The sequence below is a fragment of the Talpa europaea genome (genome assembly GCF_964194135.1).
Source record: "Talpa europaea genome assembly, chromosome: 5".
Classification (NCBI taxonomy): domain Eukaryota; kingdom Metazoa; phylum Chordata; class Mammalia; order Eulipotyphla; family Talpidae; genus Talpa; species Talpa europaea.
This window is the reverse complement of record NC_140071.1, coordinates 93,382,025-93,409,169: the sequence shown is the minus strand read 5'-3', so window position 1 is coordinate 93,409,169 and position 27,145 is coordinate 93,382,025.

Below are 27,145 nucleotides of genomic sequence, written 5' to 3'. Positions count from 1 at the left end.
CCCCCACTGCACCCATCTTTCAGAAGACTGTTGCGTGCCTCTAAAGGCGGAGGCTTTCAGCAGCCAGCCTCAGAGAGGAAGAGTTTGAAGTCTTTGCTAGTAGCCAAGTGGATGAAACTATTCCTGGTTTTGCTGTTTTGTGTCCTGGCAGAGAAGGTCAAGACCCGGAGCCAGACGTCTTACTGAGATGCGTAAGTGTGGCCATTTGTGCGATCATTTGACCGCTGCTTCTGCAGTTTTTGAGTTGTTTGTCTGGTGCTGTGCTGGGGCATCTCGGCCGCTCATGGAACATCTCTTGTTGTGTCTTCTGCTGTCTTTGTGAGTTGGAACCTGGCCTATAATCTGGCTGCCGTGCATCCAGTGGCAGGAAGATGCTGTCTTGGACATGTGGCCTATTGTTAGAGAGAGGTACTTTGTGTCCTCAATGGCAGGAAGATGCTATTTTAACTGCTTTTGTTTAGGAGTAAAAAACACTGGGCACTGCTTCAGGTGAGGTAAACGGCCATTTTTGGCCTCAGTAACTCTGTTTTTCCCTTGTTTGTTAAATAAATACCATTGTTGTTCCGTGAGCCTGAGTAGTCTTGCAATTGTGCAGTGGATGAAGAACTCAGACAGTGACTGGTAAACTATTTGGGCAGTGTCCTTGGCCAGTTTTTTAGTGCCCCTTGTTACCCTGTATCAAATTTCGTCTCTCCTGATAACTTATTCCTTGAGGTGTCAGGATGTCATGTGTTGTAGTTTTCCATCTGCCCATTTTGCTGCTCTCGATTTCCCTATTTTGAAAAAAGTGACTACAGCAGTAACTTGGAGATTGAAGTACTACTTTTCCAGGGAGATTTAAAAAATACTTTCCCTAGATTTATGTAATTAAAAATGTCTGAACTTCTCAGTATGCGTAGCTCCAAGCCCTCATCTTGCAGTTGTTGAGTCATGGAGCGAGAGAGGGCCTGGAGAAGTATAGACATTGGTGGGAATTGGAGGAGGGAACTGACTCACGCCTATGACTCTGCTGATGTCCCTTTTCTCTGTGGTTCTAGACACAAGTCTCCATAGACTGTATGCATTTGATCTATGAACTCCACATGGTTAGTACAGATCCTGAGGGGTGGCGATGGGGGAACAGACTAGTGCACTGTCCTTGGGCCTTTTGCTGGGAACCTGACTTACTGAGCATCCCAGTTCCTTCACATGCGTCTCCCTCAGTCAATGTGGTATTCCTCCACACCACTGAACTCTCTTCTTTCCAAAGCTGCTGGCCAGGTGGCAAAGCCATGGTTTGTAAGGCTGACTACCAACTCAAGATTGTTACAGGATAACCCCCAGGCATTTCTCTCTACTTGCTTCTTGCTTAATGAAGCCTGAATCTCCTCAGTGTCACTTCTGGTGTGTTCTGTGCTGGTCCTGATGATACCAGAATTGCAGGTTTTCAGGCCTAGTCTCCCGGCCAGGAATGGACCCCAGGCTGCAGGGGCAGCACTGAATACCAGCCACTAGACCACTACGGCTTGGTGACTCATGAAGCCACAGCAGGAACTTCACAGACACTCAGGCAAGCAAGTGAGAAGAGGCAGATTTGTTTAGAGAAAGAACATGTTTATTGAGAAAAGGAACAGAAATAAAGTGGGACTCCCAGGCCATAGAACCAGGCCAGGTTGGGGCAAGGAAGTGGAGCCGAGCCTCAGGAAATATACACCTTCTTTCCCTAATTATTCTAAAGCCCTATCAGACTCTTTGTGATTGGTTAGTTCCTGGTGGTCTCACTCACTCTGTCTTAATGTCTCCGTGCCCAGAACTAAGTCTCTGTGTCCCAGCCTTTATCTTTTTTCTTTATTGTCCTCAATTTGGAATGTCCTGTTGCCCCTAGTCCTGGCGTGTTTGATTAGTCCCCTTTGGAATTTGTTACACTTATCTCTGGAGACTTCCTTAACTCTCCTGAAGTCCCTGCCCTGTCCTTGAGGCTGCCAAATTATCCCTAACTTCCCTAGGACTCACTGATATCCAAGATGTGTTCCAGTTTTCCCCTAAGTCATAAGACTCTGCAGTGCCAGTGCTGGTAACTTTCAGATTATTCTCCTGGGAGCAAAGCAAGGAACCTCTTCTGATGGCATTTTTTTTTTTTTTTTTAGAGGCATGTTTTTTATTTATTTGTTTGTTTGTTTGTTTATACAAGCACTGGGTACAGTCAGAAGCGCGGGAGGGTGAGAGAATTCACCAGAGCCAGAGCGGGGAGCAGAGCAGGCAGAAGGACCGAAGTACACTGCTGAGGGGAGCAGCGGGCGGCAGGAGACGTCTGCGCGCCACGTGGGACCCTCCTCCGGTGGCCGGGGAGCAGCGGGGGATGGAACCGGCACCGCAGAGGCCGCGGGCAGCTTCACAACCCAGCGCTCAACCACTGCGCCACCGGGGAGGCCCTTCTGATGGCATTTTTGACAGAAACCCTGTCTAGAACTCTTGTTAGTTTTACTACCATGTGTCATGATATAGGAATCATTACATTTAGATATTTAGGCGTTCTTTTGGCTTCATAGACTTACACAGTTAGTTCCTACCCCGTATTTATGATGTTTTCCTCTATTATTTAATTTAATAATTTCTCTTCCCATCACTCTCTCTCTTTGCCTTCTGGGATACCTTTATCTTTATGTTGTCATTCCTAATAGGGTCAGATAGTTCATAAAGTGCTTCATTTTTTTTTTTTTTAATGCCTCATTTCTCTTTCTTCTTCCACCTGGTTCCTTTGACCACTGCTATCTTTGAGATCACTGATTTGATCCTCCATTGTTCTATTGGGCTTCCAAAACTTTTTCTTGAGTTCTTGATTTCATTAATTTAGCCTTCTGCATTCTGAATCTTTGTCATTTTTGTTGTGCCCGCGAGCGGCAAACGCAGACCCCAAAAAATCAAGGACAGCTGATGCAAGCACAAAAGGGAGTTTAATACAGACTCGAGTCCAGACTCACGACACTCACTGACACAGTGGTGGATGGCGAGAGCCCCGAACCGGGAAATGGGAAGATATTTATAGGGTTACAAGCAGGCTCAAATTTTAAAACAAGCTGGCAGTTACTCATTGTTTACTGAAAGGCATTTTTGGCACGGGCGCAACTCAAACTCAGTTGATTGGCCAGGGATGCTGTGGTCTCCTTATTTGGTTGTCTCCCTTTCCATTGGCCACCAGGGTGGTCCGAGAAGGTGAGGTGAGAATGAGACATAGTTAAGAATGTTGCATCATCTTCTGGGAAAGCGAAACTTAAACCTAAAATTCTAAAATGGCGGTTATACACACAAAATGGCGAAACAATGGTCAAGCGCGTAACAGTTCGGTTCCACAATTTTCTTATTTAAAACTTCAATTTCTAACTTTTGTTAATTGCGTTTATTCCTTAGCTCATTCATTTGCTTTTCTGAATTTTGTTGTATCTCTTTGATTAGCTTTTCTCAGTTCTCTTGCGTCACTTTAACTTGCCTTTCTGATTTTTCTTATATCTCTTTGAGTTTCTGTATTATACCAATTTTGAACTCTATATGTGGTTAGATTCTGGAGAGTTGGTGTTGCCTTGTGCTGTCATACTCTCATGAGGTCTTGAGTTGCCATGTGTTATATTTTCTTATAATTTTGCTACCTGAAGTCTCCCTAATTTTTTTCTTTTAACGTTTGTAGCAATAACTTAGAGTTAAAATTAGTTATTAGCAATAACTAATTTTACCTTCCCTGAAAGTAGTGCTGTTATTTTGTTTGGTTGATTTGATATTTTTTGCCTTTGTTGGCTTCTTTAGGTACTCAGATCTGTTTTGCAATTGCTGAGTCATAAAGTGGGTGAGGGGCCTAGAGGGGTTCAGCCACTTATGGTGTTTGCTTGTGGGGGATGGGGTGGGGTGGAGATGGTTGTCTTTTGATTGTGACACCACTGATAGCCCTCTTGTACGGATTTGAGATTAGACTGTGCATTGTCAGTGCACTTCACAAGGTCAGTACCAGCCCAGAGGAGGGGGAGTGTAGTGTGGATTGCTTTCAGGGACCCAGACTGCATGGGGTACTCCAGCTGCTCCATATGGGCTTTCCTTCTTTCAATCATATGTGCACATCATTTTTGCTCTCCCTTTCCCAGCATCCCTAGCTGAGTTGGCAGCCCTGCTCTTTGTGTCCCCAGCTCCAGACTGCAAACTTCAGGCCTATCTATGAATCTACCTCCTATTCAATAAAATGTTAACATGCTCACTATCTTCTCAGTGCCTGTCTCTCAAGTCCAAGGTAGGGCTCTATTTTATCTGAAGCCAGGGTACTCTCAGAGTGTGTCCTTAGATTTAGCTTTTAGATGTTAAGATTAAAGCAAGAAACTTCTCTGTTGCCATCTTGGTGACATCTCTACAATCTTTATTTTCTTGTTGAGAAAAATTATTCAAAATCTGGAAACAAGGCAAAGAATGGGTGTCATGCCCTGTCAAAGTCCTACGGAATATTTTTTTTTAAGATTTATTTATTTATTTACACAAGCACTGGGTGCAGTCAGAAGCAGGGGAGGGTGAGAGAATTCACCAGAGCCAGAGCAGGGAGCAGAACAGGCAGACTGATGAAGTACACTGCTGAGGGGAGCAGCGGGCATGGCAGGAGAGGTCTGCGCGCCATGTGGGACCCTTACCCTGTGGCCAGGGATCGAACCGGCGCTGCAGAGGCTGCGGACAGCTTCACAACCCAGCGCTCAACCGCTGCGCCACCGGGGAGGCCCTGGAGTATTTTTTTTTTTTAATAGGCCCCCCTGAGTCATTCATTTAACAATCTAGGGCAGAGGTTGTCAACATTTTCCTAAAAAAGGTCAGATAATAAATATTTTAGACTTGCAAGACATATAATCTTTGTCAAAACTACTTGACCCTACCCTTGTATCTTGAATGCAGTCATAGGAAATATTTAAAGAGACAGGTGTGACTTTATATATAAAGGTGGCCAATCTGTAGGCAAAGTTTTGTTAAATACCTAGAGGGGACTACCGTTTTGACTGTTTACTGTGATTCAGAGTCAGAATGTGAAATTGATGTTAATTTCTGAATTTTCTTCCTAGTAGAAATGCAAATGATCTATATCCTAAGGCTTAAATTCATCAATTTCAAGGTAGAGAGTTGTTCAGTGGATTATAAAACAAAGGCCAGTCTTTTGTTATTTAGAGGAAGCTAATCTTACTATTAAAGAGAAGCATAAGGGCCTCCCTGGTGGCGCAAGGGGTTAAGACACAACCTATGAATCTGTCCGGACCCACTGCAGAATGAGTGCGATCCTGGCCAGGGAGAAACCCACATGGAGCAGCAGACCCCTCCTGACTCGCCTGCTGCTCCCCTCAGCAGTGTATTTCGTCAGTCTGCCTGTTTTGCTCCCAGCTCTGTCTCTGGTGAATCCTCTCACCCCCCACACCTCCGGCCTGTACCCCAGTTTTTGTATGAATAAATAAATAAATCTTAAAAAAAAAGTAAAGTGAAGCATAAGCTTGAAGTTAAAGATTGGAAGACAATCCTGCAAGCAAGCAGTAATTAAAAAAAAAAGTCAGAAATGCTTATGCTTAAATAACATAGATTTCCAGTTAAAAAAGGTAATTTGAGAAAAAAGATTGACATTATATTATGATTAAGGACCTAACACAACAAGGAGAAATAATACTTATGAGTATATATGTACTGAATGATGGAGCACAAAGATATATAAAGCAATTACTTAGAGAATTAAAGAGATCAAGAACAACACAATAATACAAGGACACTCAATTCTCCACTTGCCACCACTGACAGATCAAAAAAGACAGAATAAATAAGGAAGCAATAACAAGCTTTAAATGAAGACCTAGATCAGATAGGCTTGATAGATTATCTACAGAAAATTCCATCCCCCAAACTGTAACGTCTACATTTTTCTCAAGTGCTCATGGAACATTATTTTATCTGTGTTTCCTCACTGTTTTGTGAGTCTGGCAAAACATTTGTCCATTTTGTTAATCTTTTCAAAGGAACAGCTCTTACTTTCATTGATCTCTTGAATTGTCCTTTTGATTGCTAATTCATTTATTTATGCTCTAATTTTATTATGTTCTTCCTTTTAATTACATTGGTTTCACAGTTCTTTTTCTAGTGCCTTTAACTTAGATTTCTTACTTTGTGATTCTTTTTTTCCTGAGGTAGACCTGTGTTGCTATAAGCTTCCTGCTTAGTACTACTTTGCTTTATCCCATAAGTCCTGATAATTCATATTTTCATTTTCATTTGTCTCCAGGTGTTTTTAAATTTTACCATTGACTCAATAGTTGTTCAGTAGCATGCTGTTTATTCTCCACAAATTCTTGCTTTTCCTTTCTCATTTTGGTTGCTTATTTCATACCATTCCAATCTGAAAATTTATAGATACTTGTTGTGTGTACCAGCATATGGTCTATCTTCAAGAATGTTGCATAATCACTTGCAAGGAATGTGTATTCTATTGTTTTGGAGTGGAGTGTTTTGTAAATATCTATTAAGTTCATTTAATCTAATTTCTCATTTAAGACCATTGTCTTCTTTTTGATTGTTTATTTGTCTGATCTGTCCGTTGGCTATAAGTGTTAAAACTCTCCTACTATTTTGTTTCTCTTTCAACATCTCCTTTTGGGTGTGTCAATATTTACTTTCTTATTTCTATCTTGCTATGTTGAGTAAATATATATTAATCATTATTATGTCTTCTTGCTGTACTGATCCATTTATCATTATATAATGTCCATCTTTGTCTCTTATTACCTTTTTTGTCTGGAAGTGTATTTTATTTAAATACAGTGGTTCCTGCTTTTTAAAATTTTCTATTGACGTAGAGTAATATTTCTGCTCCTTTACTTTAAATGTATGTTTGTCTTTATAACCTAATTGGGCCTCTTGTAAGCAACATATAATTGAGTTTTGTATTTTAATACATCCAATCACTATTTAGCTTTTGGTTGGTGAGTCCTTTTACAGTTAGGGTGATTATTGATATCTGAGCTCGAAATTGCCATTTTATCTTTTGCTTTTTGGTTCTATTTATTGGCTTATTCAGTTTTTTGTGAACTTTCTTTTATCAATTTAGCACTTATTTATTTACAAGTTGTTCTATCTTTATTGGTTGGTGAGTATATTAGGGAATTAATCCGTCTTTAATTTTCAAGTACTTGACAAAACCTCTTACACGAGTGTACCCAATATTTATTAGCTGATTAGATAAATGAATAAATATCATACAATTTTCTGTGTCTTCTGAGTTCACTGAGAGAATGCATTATGCTTTTTTTATTTCTTGTTTACCAAAGAGCATCAAAAATATATCTTTTTTGGTGGTCAAACATTAAATTTTAGTAATTTAGATATTACATTGTGGTGTCTACCTTGAACACTTTCAGTATGTAATTTTTCAGTGTATGTTTTTAAGTATATAGTGATAGATGTAAGTTTAAGTTTGAAAGAATATGCTTAATTTGTCATGATTTTCGAACTATGATTTCAAGATCCTTGATCTCTAATGGGTTCAAAGTAAGAAGGTATTGTCACTACTCTAGAAGATATAGCAGAAATTATGTGTTAATGCCCCATAAAGTTGCCTAGGTTAATTGAAGTATTGAATTTTTTGGTTTTTGGCCATATTTTTGTTAAATGTTAAATCAGAATCTTGTAACAATAATTATAATCATTGACTAAAATAATGTTTAATAATTACAACATAGAACACAAAAATTTTCAAAACATGGTATGTACAGGAAGGTTATATAAGAGGTTATCAGTGGAAAGGAAGTTAATTTTTTTTTTTAAGATTTGATTCATTTATTTATATAAGCACTGGGTATAGTCAGAAGCGCAGGAGGGTGTTTAGCATTGTAAAATGTTTCAGTAATTTGAGGATTCTGCTGAATTGATTTCTGGTGAATTTTTTGAGATTGTATGGTTAAGTTGTCCAGAAAGATAGACCAAGTTCAACAATTTTCTTGAATATACAATCTTTCCCTTCCTCTGTAACTTTATGGCAGGTAGATGTATTTTCTGTGTATTGCTTTGACTTTTTGGTGAGTTTCAATGCACAAATTTCATTCTCTAGCAGTTCAAACAACAAAGATGAGTCAAAGCCACTTCCTCCCAAGAAACTTCTCTCTTTTGTGAATAACTTGTATGAATAGGACTAAAGGGATAGATGTTCCAGTTGTTTCTCAGAAACTCATTTAAACCAGCACTCTAGTTTTGTTTTAGGTACATTTGGGAAAAGTTGTGTATGTAGTTTTACATAAATATAAATTAACAAATAATTTGATTAGTAATCATTTGACATATTTATCCAGTATAGGCAGAATATAAACAACTGTTAATTAAAAAATATAGAGTTTTTAAAAATGAAATGACTTCTATTACCAATAACTTAGAAATCTGTCAGAGAGGCAATTTCCTTTCCTGAGCATTTCATCCAATGGCCTGCTTTATTTTGTCACACTATTTTAATTCTAGATGCTTAGCACTTAAATATATGCTGAATGAATATTGGTAATTATATATCCATGGGGGTTCACATAAGTTTTTTAAATCTCATAAATCCAATGCACAGGCTGTTGTGAGTCAAATAAGCTAGAAGTTTCTATAAAAATTGATGAGATTATTATTGTTGATTACTCCCCTCCCCTTTTTTATTTTCTAGGATAAGGGAATTGTCTAGAAATGTATTTTCCCATTTCCCATTTCAGGTTCTTTTTCTCTATCTGCATGGTAGGACTGCTTTGTTTCATTTTTTTTTTTTCATTTTTCCATTCATTAGACTCATATTTACTGCCCTGCAAATGTCTCAGAGGATTTATTTTGAATTAGTTATGATTTCACGTGTGAAAAGTTTTCAATTGGGAACAAGTTTAGTGAGGTTTATTTAAATGTAAAATGACATTAGGATTTTGGATCATAATCATAGCATACCATTGAACACGGGAGGTAGTAGGCGCCTTTTAGATGCTAGTTATGCACAAAATAACAAATACCCAAGAATCAAAGCAAACTTTTAATAATGCCCAATTGGAGTTCTGGTCATGTTTGAGCCATTCAGAGTCTAATCAGTAAAACCCCCTTGAGTCAATAATTGCCTTCTCCTCAAATCATTGCAGGTATCTATTATGCTGTGCATTATCCACATAGAAATGAACATATGGTTATTGAACACATACAAAACAGACTCTGTTGGAGAATGTTTCCTTTAGGATGCCTTAAAACATCCTTCTGCAGAATATTATGTAGGTTACTTACTATCCCTTCTGTTCCTGGGGCTATAGGAGGCAAGTTGCTGGTCTTATGTATTAAAGAAAGTGACTGAGCACACTGTAAGAAGCTGGAAAACTCAGAAATGGCTTATTTATCTAGAGAAAATCATAATTATCTTCCATGAAAATAGAGTAATAGAGGAAGTAATAGAGGAAAGAATAGAGTAATAGAGGAAGTTTCTGAAAAGTAAGGAAAATATTTTTTCTGTCTTCTATAGAATATCAAGTGTTGAGGAGAGGCATCCTCAGAGTAGATTAGTCTCAGATCTGCAGTTTGTTGCTGTCTATTCATATCAAAGAAAAGACATTTGATATCTCCAGAAAAGGAAGAGTTTTCAAAAGAGTAGTAGAGTAAAACTTGTAGTAATTGGAACCTGTTAATGTGTACTCTGAAACAACTGGATTTTCCCAGTTTATATTCAGCTTAAGAGACAATAGAAAGCATATGTAAGAAGTCACCTTATTTATATGAAACATTAATGATTACACTATCTTATATGTTTGCAACTGTCTGAATGACAAGAATTTTCAGATGAACCAGAATCTTCATTTCCTAAATGTTTAGTGAAATTAGAGTGTAAATATAATAAATAATCTTATACATATGATGTATACACTCTTTCATGAATGCACACACATGTCCATGTAGGTATGCAAAATAATATTAAAATAGAATCATCAGTCAAGAATTTAAGCTGATGGATATTAGATATTGAAGTGATTGCTGAGACCAACTATCCTGCAGGACTTAGAAAAATAGACTGAAAATCAAATGGATGATTTGGAAACCTTTTATTCCTAGAAAATATAACACATTCAGGGGAATGGAAATTGAAGGTAGATTTATGAAGAAGATATTTGGGGAGATCTGTTGATGGTTGAGTTTCTCTCTCCCCTAAAATGGAAGTGGTGGGGTACCTATCATGAGAAGGGTTTCAGTAGGACCATTTGGAAAGTGTGATATGTGTGCCCAGCCATTGAAGGCATGGTGGACTGGGGTCTAACTTCCATCTGAGAAATGGAAAGGGTGGGAAATGGTTTTTGGCAGTGCCAAAAGACAGGCGACTGCTCTGGCTGCTCTCTGACCTGGAGTTGGTAGATAGAAGATCCATGAACTGACTGTGGACCTTATGAGAGAGAGAGATAAAGAGATAGAGAGAGAGAGAGAGAGAGAGAGAGAGAGAGAGAGAGAGAGAAGAAGAGGAGAGAGAGACAGAAAGAGAATAGTGAGTACTGGTGTGACTAATTCTTAGACCCAGTTCAAGAACAACATTTTGAGGGTCAGACCATAACCGAGAGAAAATGCAGGTACAAATGGGGCGGCTGAGAAGGAAGTCACGACCAGTAGGAGAGAGATGAATTTACCAACATTAAGGGAGCTGCCAATGAATCACAATATTGGTAGAAGGTTGACCAGTTTGTTTACATTCCTGATGACCCAGGAAGCCTAAAGTCAGCTAATAGTAATAAATAATTAAGAGGTGTCCTTCTCCCTTCTCTTGACACAATAACCCTTGTAGGATCAGAAAGTGCAGCTTAGAGAAATCGATAAAAGTGTGAGGTGCTGAAAGATAAAAGAAATCAATCACACTGTCTTCCCCAACTACAGTGGTCCTATGTGGTACAAGTCTAGGCAGCTTCCTCTCGTCTGCAGGAGAGAAGGTTGGGCTTTGTGTCAAGAGTGAATTTTTGATAATTGCCTTGCTTGGACATAATTAGTATGGATTGGAATCTTTTTGTTAGGGGATTAAAGTGACTATAGTATTGGCTGTTACCTGAAAGAGACTGGAAAAGTCAGGGGTTCCACTTGAGTTTCATCCAGGGACAGAGGACATACTAGTTGTACATATTTTTAAAAATATAGACAAATGAACAAATGTCTAGAAGGATAAACATCCAACTCTTTCTTTTTTTTTTTTAAAGATTTATTTATTTATTTATACAAGAACCGGGGTATAGGTGTGGGGATGTGTGGGAGGGTGAGAGGATTCACCAGAGACAGAGTGGGGAACAGAACAGGCAGACTGATGAAATACACTGCTGAGGGGAACAGTGGTTGAGACAGGAGAGGTCTGCTGCGCCATATGGGACCCTCGCAGGCAGGCCAGGATGGAACTGGTGCTGCAGAGGCTGCAGACAGCTTCACAGTACGGTGCTCAACTGCTTGTGCCACCAGGGGAGGCCCAACCTCCAACTCTTTGTAGCAGTTACCACTTGTGGGAAGAATTGGAAACCCGGGAAATGGAGTTACTTTTTTTTTTTTATTTTTTTAAGATTTATTATTTATACAAGCACTGGGTACAATCAGAAACGCGGGAGGGTGAGAGAATTCACCAGAGCCAGAGCGGGGAGCAGAGCAGGCAGACTGATGAAGTACACTGCTGAGGGGAGCAGCGGGCGGCAGGAGAGGTCTGCGCGCCATGTGGGACCTTCGCCCCGTGGCCTGGAATTGAACCGGCGCTGCAGGGGCTGTGGGCAGCTTCGCAACCCAGCGCTAAACCGCTGCGCCACTGGGGAGGCCCTGAAGTTACTTTTTAACTTACTACTGATATTTCCTTCCAAATTGGCAGAGTTTGAGTTAATGTTACATTTTTATATTTGCATTTTCAAAGTCTAACACATTTTAATTTCTTATACACATGTACTAATACAAATGAAGCAAAGATTGTGTATACATATATTACAAGACTGCATGCTTTCAGAACAAAAGGAGCAATATTTTGGGTATGTGAAATGACTACGGAACGTCTTATATTTGTCAAGAAATCCAAATAATTGGCATGAGCAGAATGAAATTTCCAAATCGACCACCAATATTTGTGACTTCTGATTGGGCACTTCTGCTTCATGTTAGCATCTCTAGTTTGTACCAGAAGGAAACACTTTGGTTTCACTGTGAAATTCATGGAGCTCTCTGCTTGAAATAATATAAAACACCTTTATTATTCAACCTGTGCATTCATCTATGCAACCATATCTCCTTAGGGAAATGCTTGAAAATGGGATTTACGTGGCCTTCTGTCCCATTTGACTTTTCTTCCCCCCTCTTCAATTCCCCCATCCTCCTCCAGGTACCTATTAGTTATCTCTTTCAATAACACTGTTCTGGCTGCATTGAAAGTGCTTTTTAATGTAGGAGATATACTTCAGGCATAACACCAGGTCACTTTCTGAGAAACATTTTATGGGATTGATTAAACTTTAGCACCGTAACTGTTGACTTTACAGGCCAGAGAAGAGACTCAGAGTGCTACACTCTGGACAATTTGTGCATCCAATTTTCAAAAATCAGATAGAGATAATGTTTTCATGTGTTTGAAAAAAGCTGTTATCTATTTTGAGTCTTTTATATTTAAAAGACTTCAACATTTAAAATGAAATGTCTTCTGTACTAATGAAATTAAGTTACAATAAACAACTGTATGTAGAAGAAGGTGAAATTTAAAATGGTAGAGATGAAAACAACGATTTAAATTTGCTTCTTCATTGCTCCAAAACTAACTGCTGAATTTCTTCTCTTTTGCAGCTGGAACATGAAGGCGCATTTGCTCTTAGTGGAATATTCAAGGTTGTGAGATGATGCATAGCAGGTCTTTTGATTAGAGAAACATCTTTTGCTCTAAATGCAGCGGAATCGTGCACCAAAAGTAAATTTTTTTTTCATCTGTTTTGGGACTTGGAAATCCAAATAATTTACTTTATCTGCACACAAAGTCGCATCACCAGTGGCTCAGTGATGTGGTTCATTATTACCAGATACATAGCAGGGAAAGTAAAAAAAAAAACCCAGAGAAGAGAAAATATATCATTAATTTATAGTTTTTTTTCATATGATATCACAATATATTTGTTCGAATATTTCATGCAGAGTGGAAGTGGCACTGAAACATATTAACACATATTTGGTAAGTAAATTGAAAGGTTTGTTTTGATTGTGCTTAAATTATTTCTCTCATTCAAAAATAGATATGGAAATCTTTAGATTTATAAACAAAGACCTTGTACTTATGCAGAATCCAGTGGAAACACAGAAGCTTATATTATGACTGAACCAGTAAATAAAAAAAAAAAGAGACTAGGTAAAGGTGTGTTGTAGATTTCATGATTCTAGTGATTGCAATGTTCTGGGAAGAGCAAAATGAAAATGGATTTTGCTGTGTAAGAAAGTGTTGAGAATAATAAAGTGGACATTAGTAAGACACATTTTCACAAAGATACTGTGTAGTAGTTTAAAAAGTATGTCTGCAAATTCTTTGATATTCTTTGTTTTAAGAGCTAATTTTCCACAGGGTTGGTTTGTAGTGTTTCAACTTAGCTAGGTTGCAACTATGTCTCCCAAAATTCCCTTCCCTCCCTGGTTCTGAATTAGGGCTGACTAGTGGAAGCATAAGGGTGAGAGTTGGCATGTGGGCACACAGCAGCATTGCCCTTTGCAAATTAGCTGTGTTGTGTTGATCTGCTCCACACTTCTTCATTGTGGAGTAGTAAATGGGCCCCGGGCTCCTCCAGCTCTGGCTGTCTCAGCAGCTTTAGTTTCTCTGAATTCTAGGCAAGGCACCTGTGAAACTCAAAGGTGGATGGTTCTATTTTCTTCTGCAAGTCACCATCATTCCTGGGGTTAGATGAGGAGAGAGTCAGGAGCAGGCTTCAATTTGTTCTGGCTCCTCCCCAATTTGCATCTAGCTTTTTCTTCTTGAACTTCCATCCCATTGACCTATAGTAGCTACTATGCAAAACTGAGGTGTTCCCAGGTACCCCAAACTGTTAAGGGGAAAAAAACCATGTTTTCTGTTCTAAGGGTTTGTACCCACCAGCGTGCATAAAAGCAAAATAATCAAACTCTTGTGTGGTCAAAGAGTTTTAACCAGTGAGCGGTTCAAAGGGAATAGAGGGAAGAAGAAAAGAAGGGGAGAGAGGATTTCTTTTTTTTTTTTTTTTAAAGATTTCTTTATTTATACAAGAACTGAGGTATAGTCAGAGGCATGGGAGGGTGAGAGAATTCACCAGAGAATTCACCAGAGTGGGGAGCAGAAAGGCAGACGACCGAAGACACTGCTGAGGGGAGCAGCGGGTGAGGCAGGAGGTCTGCCATGCCATGTGGGTTTCTCCCTAGCCGCTGGGAATCAAACCCGCGGCTGCAGACACACTTCACAGAATGGTGCTCAACCTGCTGTGCCATCGGGGAGGCCTGGGGAGAAGGATTTCAAGGCACAGAATTCTGATCAAACTCTATAATCAACCATCCCCTCATGGCAAATGTTTAGCCAAATAGGCAGGTCCAAAGTGGGGTGGAGAGCTGAGGTGCCAATTCTAAGTCAGCTTCTCAGTAGGAAAGACGAGAGGTTGCACAAGACCCAAAGGACTGGGAGAGAAGGAGAATAGCGAGATTTAAAATGTACCACCCAAGCTGAATCCACCAGGAAGTCAAAACAGTTCTACTTGCTACAATGCTGAAGCCAGAAAAAGACCTACAGGTAGGAAACAGCTAAAGGTCCATTTGTAGGGCCTGAGCAGAAGCAGACTCCCCACCCCCCAACCGCAAGGGGCAGCAGTGCTGAAGCAGTAGCAAAAGCCAGAGATACCACATAAGTGGGAGCCCAGCTTTGTTTTTTAAAGTCTGTTCCAAGAGTCTGCTCTGGCCCCCAAGTTCCAGCTGTCCCATTTAAAAAATATACAGGAATGGAGCAGAGACTCACGGGTTCCTTCACACAGTGACTTCAGACTCCGCACCAGATACCGAGCTCACAGTCTTCTGGAAGCCTCTTTGTCTTGCAGAATGAATTTGTTAATATTGAAGAATCATGCTATGCCTAAAAAACAAATGCCTTCTCTATTAACTTAATTTTTCAGGTTGTATTTTTTTTTTATATTTCACTCTTCTCACTAGACTTCAAGAAAATATGGCATAAAAAACCTAGTGAATACTTTTTTCTAATACATACTATCTGATTAAACTTTGCAGTAAGAGTAGAGCAATCTGAACTTGGTATATATTAAATGATTTGCAAATTGCAATATGCTGCACTTTTCAGTTACATGTATAAGTAAAATAAATCAACTTCTGTCTTATCAGCATTGGGGGAATTTTTCATGTGTGATCATTGTATTTTAAAGTCAGCAATACACACACTGTCTTTTTAAATAAAAGTAAGATCACTAACTTTTCTACAGTAATGCTTATGCCTGAGTTGTTGAAATGGTACTATGTTTAATGCACAGTTCTCATCCTAGAAAGAAATATTTACTAACTTATAGTTATTGTTATCAAAATGATAGAGTTAAAAAATTCTCTAATTTTTTTTTAAATTTACTTTGCAACTAAAAAAATTTTCCTTAAAATTTTTAATGATGTTTGGGAGGATGATCTTCCTAGGTATAGACAGGGTAGTGTGATTGGTATTGGGCAAAGAATTTTTATAATAAGTATTGCCTTCATTTATTTGAACCGATGAGGTGTAGAAAACAAAGAGGGGTTTGTACACACCTCTACAGATGCAAACACCTGTGTTACTTTAACTTGTATCAGTTGAATTGTAGATTCAATTATTATACACTATGCTTTGTGTTTATCTCTTAAATATGATTTGAATTTCTAACCCTGGTAAGTTGTTTTTAAACGTATACCAGTGATAGTGTTTTTTTTTTAATTAAGTTTTTTTTTTTTAATAGAGGCATGTTTTATTTATTTGTTTGTTTGTTTGTTTGTTTATACAAGCACTGGGTATAGTCAGCAGCGCGGGAGGGTGAGAGAATTCACCAGAGCCAGAGCAGGGAGCAGAACAGGCAGACTGATGAAGTACACTGCTGAGGGGAGCAGCGGGCGGCAGGAGAGGTCTGCGCGCCATGCGGGACCCTCCTCTGGTGGCCGGGGAGCAGCCGGGGATCGAACCGGCGCTGCAGAGGCCTTGGGCAGCTTCGCAACCCAGCGCTCAACCGCTGCGCCACCGGGGAGGCCCTACCAGTGATAGATTTACAGGACAGGGAGAGGGGCACCACAGAACCCCCAAACCTGCCTGCGTTAAATGGATTCTGCCATCCGCTGCATCAAGACAAAACATAAGATCTTTAATGGAAAGGAACTTTAATACAATTAGTGTGCAATACAGAAAAGACAAAGTATATAGTTTCCAAATCAAGTACCCCAAATTACCCATCCCGTCATGGGTAAATGTCCAGCCAAACAAGGTTGGCCCAAAGCAAGGCCAGAAAGCCTGCCACAAGTCTAAAGCACCTTTGGGTGGGGACCCTTACAAAAGAGTCAGGAACAGTCAGATAAGTCTGGGAGGAAAAGAGCAAAATCAAAATCAAGGTAAAAGCTGCCATTGATAACTTCCCCATGGGTCTCTCACCCACATCTGTTTCACCCAGTCCAGGACCAAAAACCAAGTGTAGCTTCTTCACATGTCTCTCAGCTCCACGTGCCTCCTCCAGGTCTTTTTCTTGCTCTCCATCCTGCTTCCTTTCTTGTCCAGTCTCCTCTCCAGCTTCCCCCCTTTCTCAGCTCCACCCTTCCTCAGGTGGGGCAGGGAATCTGGAACCTCCCATTTTCTTGAGGGCCACCCTCTTACAATTGGAAACCACATGTGTATCAAGACATAATGTGAAAGTAGATGTCATACCAACCACAAGTTAGCTTTTGTTTATTTGTTTATTTTTATTTTGCGTAGAAGAACTGGGATGTAGGCCAAAGGTACAGGGGGTGTGGGGGAGTGGCGTGGGGTGAGAGGATTCACCAGAGACAGAGTGGGGAGCAGAACAGGCAGATTTTATTGAAATACACTGCTGAGGGGAGCAGCAGGTGAGATAAGAGAGGTCAGCTGCGCCATGTGGGTTAGCTTCCTGGCTGGGGATTGAACTCAGGCCATAGCATTGAGAGAGTGCTGAGATTTAACCCAGAGGCTACCAGGGAAGCCCCAACTTTTGTTTATTTAGTAAGTACAACCTTATTCTACATTTGTCTATGTATGCAAATGTGTATATTTACAAGCATGCAATTGTATTAAGCATGGAAATATACATAGCATATATGACTTGCAATCAAGAGATCAGTGATACCAGAATATCTTATAGCCTTATCCTGTCTTATGATCTTTCTATTAAGCTTACTATAATTTCCATGAAGGAGTGTATAGATCTAGCAGTGAGAAGCCATCTCCTTTCTGTCCTTGTCTCTAATTCAGTATTCTTAGGGACTCAATGATGGCATCTGCCATCCTTCTTTCCTTCCCTACGTTTGCATTCTAGTTCCTCTGTCCCTCATTTCAATATTCCTATCAACCTATTATGACTTAAAGCAAATGAAAAATTAGTTATATTTTCTCAAACAGCTGGAGACCTCTGGTATAAATTCATACAGATGTAAATATGTAGGCAGATTTTCTGAAGCAAACCCCTTTCACTCCATTGCACTTGCAAATTTCCCAAATACTGTTATGATAATACTAGGTGATTTATTTTACATAAGGATGCATCTGAAGGGTGCAGCACATTGTGATTTGCAAACCATTTAACTTGCTAAGATCAGATTGTTCTGCTTTATCTGCAAAGTTCACCCAAAAGGAATTTAATATAAATGCTTTTATTCTCGTTCTTTCCTGTATTGTACTTTCCTGAGATCTGATGGATGAGTTTGAAGTGGGTCTGTGGGGGAGGAAAGAGAAATTAGCCACTCTGCATCTTCTGTGGAAAAGAAACCCCTAACCCTTCATTTCCTACAATACTGGTGAGATTATTCAAGGACTCCTAGCAAGAGAATGACAGCACAGTTTCATAGGGAGACATTATTACTCAGATGAAAGGTGAATGGGCATGGCCCAGGGAACAATGAATCAGAATATTGTTTCTTTAGCTCATGTTATTACCTTGAAACTCATACAGAGAATAAGTGACTGAATGCCAACACCTTTGCTAAGAGTGAAAAGAAATTCAGTTTCCCAAGAAAGAACGCAAAGAAACAACCTAATCTCGAAGCTCAAAGATCTAGAAAAAGAACAACAAAAAAACCCCAAAACCAGTAGAAGAAAAGAAATAATAAAAACCAAAGCAGAAATAAATGAAATTGAAACTAAAAAAACAATCCAAAAGATCAATGAAACCAAGAGCTGGTTCTTTGAAAAAATCAATAAAATAGACAAACCCCTAGCCAGGCTCACAAAGGAAAAAAGGGAGAAAGCACAAATAAACAGGATCATCAATGAAAGAGGAGAAATCACAACGGACACAGCAGAAATCAAAAGAATAATCTGTAACTACTATGAACAGTTATATGGAAACAAGTTCAACAATCTAGAGGAGATGGACAAATTCCTACAACTCTACAATCACCCAAAGCTAGATAAAGAAGAAATAGAACACCTAAACAGACCAATTACAATTAGCGAAATTGAAATGGTAATAAAAAACCTCCCCAAAAACAAAAGCCCAGGACCTGATGGATTTACAAATGAATTCTACCAAACATTCAGAGACGAATTAGTGCCTATCCTTCACAAACTCTTCCAAAAAATTGAGAAGGAAGGGACAATACCAAACACGTTTTATGAAGCCAACATTACACTAATACCAAAACCGAACAAGGACAACACAAAAAAGGAAAACTACAGGCCAATCTCCCTAATGAACACTGATGCAAAAATCCTCAATAAAATTTTAGCTATCAGAATCCAACAATGTGTCCATAAGATAATTCACCACGACCAAGTTGGATTCATTCCAGGGGCACAAGGATGGTTTAACATCCGAAAATCAATCAATGTTATCCAACACATCAACAAAAAGAAATATAAAAACCATATGATAATATCAATAGATGCTGAGAAAGCTTTCGACAAAGTGCAACACCCATTCATGATAAAAGCCCTTGAAATTCTTGGGATACAAGGAACATACCTCAACATCATAAAGGCCATCTATGACAAGCCAACAGCCAGTATCATTCTCAATGGTGAAAAGCTGAAAGCAATTCCATTAAGATCTGGAACAAGACAAGGATGTCCACTCTCACCATTGCTTTTCAATATAATACTGGAAGTCCTAGCCAGGGCAATAAGACAAGAGAAAGACATCCAAGGAATCCAAATAGGAAAAGAAGAAGTCAAACTATCACTATTTGCAGACGATATGATATTATATATAGAGAACCCCAAAAACTCCACAGAAAAGCTAATTCAACTCATCAATCAGTTCAGTAAAGTGGCAGGATACAAAATCAACACGCAAAAGTCAGTAGCCTTCCTATACACAAACAATAAATCTGAAGAAGAAGAAATCAAAAAGACCATCCCTTTTGTTATTGAAACAAAAAAAATCAAATATTTGGGAATAAATCTAACAAAAGAGGTAAAGGACCTATACAAAGAAAACTATAAAACACTGTTAAAAGAAATAGAAGAAGACACAAAGAAATGGAGAGACATCCCCTGCTCATGGATTGGAAGAATAAACATTATTAAAATGGCCATCCTTCCAAAAGCAATATACAGATTCAATGCTATTCCAATCAAAATTTCAATGTCATTCTTCAAAGAAATAGAACAATTATTGATGAAATTCATATGGAATCACAAAAAACCCCGAATAGCCAAAGCTCTCCTGAAAAAAAAAGAAGGGAATGGAGGCATCAGACTCCCAGACTTCAAACTATACTACAAAGCCATAATCATCAAAACTGCATGGTATTGGAACAAGAACAGACATACAGACCAATGGAATCGAATAGAAAATCCAGAAATAAACCCACAGATTTATGGTCAACTAATCTTTGACAAAGGAGCAAAGAATATGCATTGGAGCAAAGAAAGTTTGTTCAATAAATGGTGCTGGGAAAACTGGGTCGCTACATGCAAAAGAATGAAGCTTGACCACCACCTCACACCATACACAAAAATCAACTCAAAATGGATTAAAGAACTAGACATAAGACCTGAAACCATAAAATATATAGAAGGAAATATAGGCGAAACACTACGTGACTTGCACATCAAAGACATCTTTACAGACACATCACCCAAAGCAGTGATAGTGAAGGCAAAGATAAACAGCTGGGACTACATCAAATTAAAGAGCTTTTGCACAGCAAAAGAGACAATAACAAAAACAAAGAGAAACCCCACCAACTGGGAGAACATTTTTGCACCCAACACTAATGATAAAGGACTGATCACAAAAATCTGCAAAGAGCTGATCAGACTCAACAACAGCAAAGAAAATAATCCAGTCAAAAAATGGGCAGAAGAGCTTAAAAGAAACTTCTCTGAAGAGGAAATGCAAATGGCCAACAGGCATATGAAAAAATGTTCAACATCACTTGTCATCAGGGAAATGCAAATCAAAACTACCATGAGATACCATCTTACACCAGTGAGAATGGCACATATTAAAAAAACTAGCAACAACAAATGTTGGCGAGGGTGTGGAGAAAAAGGAACTCTTCTGCACTGTTGGTGGGAGTGCAAACTGGTCCAACCACTGTGGAAAGCTGTGTGGAGATTTCTGGACCTACTAAACATAGAGCTTCCATATGATCCAGCAATTCCACTCCTAGGTATTTACCCAAAGGACACAGAAACATCAATTCCAAAGAACACCTGCACCCCTATGTTTATAGCAGCACTGTTTACAATAGCTAAGCTTTGGAAACAACCCAAATGCCCAAAAATAGATGACTGGATCAAGAAGATGTGGTACATATATACCATGGAATATTACTCAGCATTCAAAAAAGATAAACACATGCAATTTGCAGCAACATGGATGGTGCTGGAAGGGATCATGCTCAGCGAAATAAGCCAAAAAGAAAAAGAAAAATACCGGATGGTCTCACTCATAGCAGGAATCTAGAAAACTTAAATAAGGGACCAGGAAAATGAATAACTATAAGATAGTGAAAATCAAAATCAACAAAAAACTATGAACCAGAGACACTTTTAGGGGGGCGGGAGCGGAGGGATTGGGGTCAGAATGGGGGGGCTGCAATTGTATGGGGAATATAACAATAAAATTTATTTAAAAAAAAAAAAAAAAAAAAAAAAAAAAAAAAAAAGAAAAGAAATTCAGTTTCCTTCCTTTTCTCCTTGTGCAGTCACTGACGGTGGTTTTGGGCCAGTCCATAGGTCATATTCCCCTGTACACTTAGATTCTCATTGTAATCACTATTCCTTGTATATTTGATATCCCTCTTTTGTTATATGTTTATTTGCTATATTAAATGTTATTAGACAATATATTTGTGCTTTTAATCTTAAATTATTAATCCCCTTAATTTGGATTATTTCTACTAACTCACGTGGTTTTGGGCAAGTTGTTTTTATGGTAATCCAGAGGATTATAATTCCTTTCCCATATACAAGGGGTCTCAGATCAGGGTATTACATCACATATTCAGTAGAATGTAAGAACTAAAACTTGAAATCTGGTGTAGAATGAAGTCATTGTTTTAATAGAAGCACAAGTATCACTTTGCATGGATGATGCACTTTTGAGGACAATTTAAGATGGAATTGGAAGACTGGTTCAAGATAGCAAATTGCACACCATCATTTTTTTTCTCTATTGCTTCCATTAAAAAATAAAAGAGAGTAAAAAGGGCATAAAATCTATAATAACAAAAAGAATAAGGAGTGTGATGAAGACTAGGATGGAATAAAGAAGGTGACTTTTAATCATAAGCTCTTAAGTTCTATTTGATAGTGTATCCATGTGGATTTTTTCCTTTGATATTTTATGTCAAAAAATAGAATATGTGCTTTTTAATAATTAGGTCAAAATGTTGACTTATATTGAGCTTTGGTCAATTCTGATACTTATGTCTTATTTTATTACTCTAACATTTAATTGTGGTGAAAACACATTAAATTTACCATTTTTAAGTGTATAGTTCAGTTATGTTAGATATTGTCACATTTTGTGTAGCAAATCCTTAGAACTTTTTCATCTTGTAAAATCAAAACTTGGCATCTATTAAACTACTTGCCATTTCCTGCCTTTATAGGCTGTGATAACCTCTATTCTACTTTCTGTTCCTGTGAGTTTGATTAATTTAGATATATGAGTGGAATCACAAAATATCTATCATATTGTACTATTTTATTGAATTGAGCATAATGTCTTCAAGATTCATTAATTTTATGTTTTGTGCAGAAATTTTCTATTGGGTCAAATTTTCCAATTTTGTTTTTGTTTATATAATTGATTCTCACTCAAACAATACATTCCCTTTTATTACAGAAGCAATGTAGTTTCATTGTCAAACATTTGAAAATTAGAAAAAGTGTAAAGAACAAAACAGTGACTTAAAATTCTACCACTCAGAGGCAATAACTATCATTAAATATGTTGTTTATTTCCTTTCAATCTTTTGTCTAAGAAAAACTTTAAACACAGTTGAGATCTTAATGTTTATACAAATGTACATTCTTTTTTTCCTTTTTTAAAAAAGATTTATTTATTTATACATACAAGAATTGGGGTACAGGACAGAAGTGTGGGGGGTGAGAGGATTCACCAGAGACAGAGTGGGGAACAGAACAGGTGGAGTGACTGAAATACACTGCAGTGTAAGCAGCCAGTGAGTCAGGAGAAGGTTTGCTGTGTCATGTGGGTAGCTCCCTGGCCGGGGATCGAACTTGTACTGCAGTGGCTGCAGGTAGCTTCACAGTGCTGCATCTTTATCCCTTGCACTACCAGGGAGGACCTCTTTTCCTTTCTAATAGTTTTCTAGGGCTCCCACAGACTGAGTGGAATTAACACAAATGTATTTTCTCAGTTTTGGAAAATGGAAGTCTCTTTAAGGTGCCCACAGGGCTGGCTTCGCTTGAATAAGCCATCTGCTTATTCCTTCTTCACTTGGTCATCCCTCTGTGACTCAAACAGACTGGTGTCCTTTTTGTGTGTGTTCCAATTACCTCTTATAAAGGCACTAGTCAGACTGGAGTAGAGCCCAAACTAGTGGCATATTTTTTTTCACTTATATCTTTATAAGCCCTACCTCCAGATATAGCACATTCTGAGGTACTGGGGGTTAGGGCTTCAGCATAAAACTCTGGGTGGGGGGGAACACACAGTTCAGTCCATAAACCATATTTGCTTATACACTTAGATTCTCATTGTAATCACTATTCCTGGTATATTTCATATTCCTCTTTTGTTATATGTTTATACACTATATTAAATGTTATTAGACAACATTTTGGTGCTTTTAGGCTTAAATTATTAATCTCCTTAATTTGGATAATTTTCTTAGAATTTATTCCCTAAGTAGAATTACTGAGTCAATAAGCAAGAACATATTCCAGGCTTTTGTTTCATATTGCCAGTTTTTTTCAAACTACTGCCCCAATTTACATTTTTACCAGTAGTGTATGAAAGTTCTCATTTCTCTGTGCTTTTACAAGTAGTAGAGTTTCTTATTTTAAAATAATTAATAAATTAACAGGCACAATGGTGTTGTATTTTATTTTTTGATATTGGCAAAATTTATTTTTTAAATACTTATTATATGATTTTATTTCTTTTATAATTTTTTTATAATTGCTCATTTATTATGATCTTGAATTTTTTATAAATTTGTTATGAACTTTTTATTTTTCAAGGACTTTAACTTATTGTTTGTACAAATATTTTTTCTCAGTTTCTTGTTTAGTTTTTTGGTTATTCAAATTCTTTCTAATTTTATATTAAAATGTTTTATGTTATTTTCAATTTCAACTATCTTTTCCTTTGTGTTTTCTTTTATTTCATTCATCACTAGAAAATATTTTCTCATAGGAAATTAGATAGATACTTACCTACATTTTCTTTAACTTCTTATGACGATCTATTTAGCTATTGACTGCTCCTAAAATTTCTGTATGGATACAGCTGTGAATTGAATGGGTCTTTTTAAGGAAAAATTTTATAAACTCTCAGTAGTTAGTACTGTTTACTTAAAAAGTTGATTTTTACTCCAATTAATGAAGAAGTCCTCATTGCTTTATTGTTTTTAATTGCTTGATCTAACAATTTTCAAATGAACACCGCACTAGTTTATCTATTACAGCTTCATAATTTGTTTCAGTGTACTATGGGATGACTCTTCATACATGGTGTCAATTTTTAAAATGGGTCTTTCCTTATTCATCCTTTCAGATTAATTTAGACTTTTATAAGTTCCAAATATCTTGTTGAGATTTTAATTAGGATTTTATTAATATTAGGGAATATCATCACTGTTTACCAATTTAATCCTTTAAAAAAATCTCGGTTAGAATTTACTGGATTTAGAATATGTGGATCCTATCATTTGTTTTTATTTTTTCCTTGTTTTAACATTTCTATTTAGTTCACGTTATGCACGGCATTTAAAATATTTATACTTTCCAAGTAGTTTACCTAGATACAGAAAAATATTCAATTTCTGTAACTTTATTTGTATTTACTAACTTCCAGAAATAATAATAGTTTGACTCTCTTACATGTTTCTAGAATATCTGATCATATATCCTGGACAGTAATTTTTTTAACCTCTTTTTGCTTGTTTATTAACAATACATTATTAAATTGGCTAGAAATGACAATTTGTTAGTCCTGTACTATTTAGCTTGAGGTTGGTTTGTGGGTTGCAGCTGCTTGGATGTTGGACTTGCAGGAAACTTTGGGCTCTGTTAGCTCTCCCTCTCAGTCCAGGTCACTTGCAATCTGAGAGTGATGTCTTCTTCCAAGAAGATAATATTGCACACACAATCTTGTCCCTGCATCTGGCATAACAGCTTCTTCAGGATCCCTTCTGTTTCTTAACACTGTTCAACAGAATATGTGAATCCTGCATAATCCAGTTCATTCACCTCAGACTTCTCTGTCTTAGATACAAAGATAGAAGTCATTTTATTGAATTGTCTGGTGAAATAAGACAGAGTAAACCTCTGGTATCCTCCTGCTTCTCAGTCTAGTAATCCCAGAGGATAATCTGGCTTATCCAGGTGTACCCCATTTTTGTTTTGGAAAATGAAATTGGAGTGCTCACAAACCCTCTAAAATTAACCTGACATTCAATATTAATTGTTTCTTGAATTCATTTTTCATTTCTTTTGAAAATATAAACATTTGCTCTCATCTAGTCTTTGGCGACTTTTTCATTGATTTCTCAAGATTTTGACTGTGGGTGTGGGTCACTCCTGTGGCTTTTTCAGGACTTTGGAGTATAATTATTTTGGGTCTCCCAAATTAAATTTATTTCAAACTACTTGGCTTGTCCTTCTTGTTCTCCATCTTTCTTGACTTTTAATTCCTCTTCAAACTCATTGGTGCTTTCCTCTCCAGAATGAAGGCCATGTCCCAAAGAGAGAAGACAGAAACAATATAGGCCTTAAATGGTTCTGATTCCACAGAGGGATGGCACATTTTTGTCTACAGAATTTTTCTCATGGGCCTCCCCGGTGGCGCAGCGGTTGAGCGCTGGGTTGCGAAGCTGCCCGCGGCCTCTGCGGCACCGGTTTGATCCCCGGCTGCTCCCCGGCCACTAGAGGAGGGTCCCACATGACGCGCAGACCTCTCCTGCCACCCGCTGCTCCCCTCAGCAGTGTACTTCGGTCCTTCTGCCTGCTCTGCTCTCCGCTCTGGCTCTGGTGAATTCTCTCACCCTCCCGCGCTTCTGAGTGTACCCAGTGCATGTATAAACAAAACAAACAAATAAATAAATAAGACATGCCTCTAGAAAATTTAAAAAAAAAAAAAAGAATTTTTCTCATCATCAACCCATTCCGGATTTCAAATTACAAATTAATATTCCTATAACTTAGTATATGTAGAAAAATTTCTTTTGCACTTCTGTGTCTTCTTAATCTTCTTTTCTTTTGTACATGAATTTTTTTTTTAAAGATTTATTTATTTATTCACACAAGAACCGGGGTATAGGCCAGATGCACGGGAGGGTGAAAGGATTCACCAGAGACAGAGTGGGGAACAGAACAGGTAGACTGACGAAATACACTGCTGAGGGGAGCAGCGGACGCAACAGGAGAGGTCTGGTGTGCCATGTGGGACCCTCGCTGGCCGGCCGGGATTGAACTGGCACTGCAGAGGCTGCAGACAGCTTCACAGTGCGGTGCTCAACCACCTGAGCCACCAAGGGAGGCCCTGTACATGAAGTTTTAATCCTAAGAATATTAGGGTATACTCACTTTTTTAAAATTGAAATATTTTATTTGCAGGTGAACAACATCATGACTTGGCATTGTATATATTGTGAAATGATCACCACCATAAGTCTATTTACTATTTTTCTTAGCAGTTTTCAAATTTGCAACACTATATTATTGATTATAGTTTCCATGCTTTATTTTATGTCTCCCTATTTCTTTATAACTGAAACTTTATAGTTTTCATCCCCTGAACAATCCTTATTCAGTTAACTTTTGTGATACGTTGGAAATTTTTTTACTGGATTGTCAGCTCTTGGTTGAAAGTCCTGTATCCTGATGGAATCATTTTCCCTCTATAATTTTTGTCTTCAGCAAGAGGTGAAGAGACATGTATTTTGGATAGATCATGTGAGGAAAATTAAGCATTAATATTCAGCTGTCTACCTAGCAGTCTATTTCTTTAGTTATATATAATGACTTTTCAAAATTTTATATATCAGTTGGTTATATGTAAAAATTATGTGGAACATGAAATATATAGCTATTGATATGTATATATAAACTTAAACTATTATATCAAACAATTCTCTTTCATTATGTAAACTTATTTTTTGAGAGAGAACTAAGGTCTTTATACATAGACAAGCATGAGCATGATATAGCACAGGCAGACGGTCTTTTTTTTTTTTTTAAAGATTTATTTATTTATTTATCTATCTATTTATTTATCTATCTATTCATTTATTTATACAAGCACTG